We start from the raw sequence: 1870 nt of genomic DNA, 5'->3' as shown, positions 1-1870 counted from the left end.
ATTTTCATTCTTCTACAGGTTGACATCCAGTTGTGCCAGCACCATTTGTTGAAGATGCTTTCTTTCTTCCTTTGTATACTTTTAGCTCCTTTATCTAAAATGAGGTATTCATAGGTTAGTGGGTTAAAATTCAGGTCTTCTATACGATTCCATTGGTCGACTTCTTTGTTTTTATGCCAGTACCATTCTTTACCGACTTATTTACCAAACTCCTCCCACAAACTGGCATCTTAGTGATCTACAGCAACCCCTTGTAGGTCTCAAGAAACAGTATAAAGAAGAAGCAGTGAAAAGAACCTACGACCCAGAGAATGGAGAAGTGTGCTGTGAGGTGCTTAGCGACTGTACATGTCATGGCTATTGAACATATAAACTCACAGAGACAATGATTACCTCCTAGTGAATCAATAAAAATGAATACAGGATTTGTCAACTTACAGTCCTTCAGGCACATAATCAAGAGTGCTTTAACTGGAGAATGTAGTTCCACTCTTATTGCTTGGGAAGGTGATATCTAAATGGATATGGCAGTTCTGGAGTCTCAGAAACTGTAGAGTCCATTTCATTCACTCTACTGAGACCTGACAAGATCAGTCCAGCAGAAAATCTCTCTCTCTCTCTCTCTCTCTCTCTCTCTCTCTCTCTCTCTCTCTCTCTCTCTCCTTCTCTCCTCAATCTATTTTGCATTTATTCTACCTGAGAGGTTCCAAACAAATCTTACTGTACTCTGGCTTGCAAAATAACATAACAGTAATTTAGTTTCCCCTTTATGAGCTCTCCACACATTGGCTCCTATGTGAATAAAGGTGCAGAGCTATTGTTCTGAGTGTTTTGTTACTTTTACTTTGAATCTTAGCAAACATCTGATAATTGTGCAAAATGATATGACCCATACTACTGACTAAGCCTATGTTAATTCCTCTCTCACTTATGGTGATGAACCCTTCTATGAGAGGCCAGGGTTTCATGAACCCTTAATTCCTATTTAAAGAAAAATTTTCTACCCTTCTCTGAGAACTTGGCTCTTCATACTGGTTGCCAGCTCTGGGAATCCATGCAAGTGCTGTGAATGGCAGAGGAACAAACCTCAAAGGACAATGAGGAAACACAGTTCTGTATGACTTAGTTAGCCTGTATGATACAAACTTCTTCAGTCTAAACCCATGCACTTTATCTTAAGCACAATGAAAACAGTACACTTTGAAGGAAGTTTCCTAGTATAATACAGTCCCCAGTGCAAAAAAAGAGTATAATGACATCAGAACTTAATATAAAGTACATGTCGTTTCTTTCAAGAATATAGGCTCTAGAAATAAGCTACCTGTATTAGCTTAAAGCTGATTAAATTTTTAGGTTAACAAACAAAATATAGAGCTTTATGGTATATTTATACATATGTGTCATGCTATGTATATGAAAATGACAAAGAAAACCAATGCCTTATCTTTTATGATGGTTCCTGATACTTATAGATGGGTGTGATATAAGAGGAAGGGAGCATAAGTAGGGTAGAGAATAAAGAATGGTGGGTAACAGAATCCATGTAATAAGAAAGCACAAGAGAGAACCAACTAGAAGAAAGAAATTCAGCAGATCAGGGGAAGCTGTGATCTGATCTTCCAAGACAAAATCAATCTCTTCCAAAAATTAGGTAACATCACAAAAGAGGACCAGAGAAAAGAACATAAGAGCTAAAAGATGGGAAGGAGTGCTGTGAGAGGCTGGTCTCTAAAACGTGGCTATTACAAAAATGAATTCATAACATTTGTGATTACCTAGTGGATCAATAAACATGAGTATGCAACTATATCCATGGTGTGCTATGACAAAAAGTCCTTCAGGCATGTTCTCTATAGTGTTTAGTATAGCT

This window comes from Microtus ochrogaster, unplaced genomic scaffold (assembly GCF_000317375.1).
Source record: "Microtus ochrogaster isolate Prairie Vole_2 unplaced genomic scaffold, MicOch1.0 UNK47, whole genome shotgun sequence".
Classification (NCBI taxonomy): Eukaryota; Metazoa; Chordata; class Mammalia; order Rodentia; family Cricetidae; genus Microtus; species Microtus ochrogaster.
Note: the sequence above shows the minus strand (reverse complement) of the source record.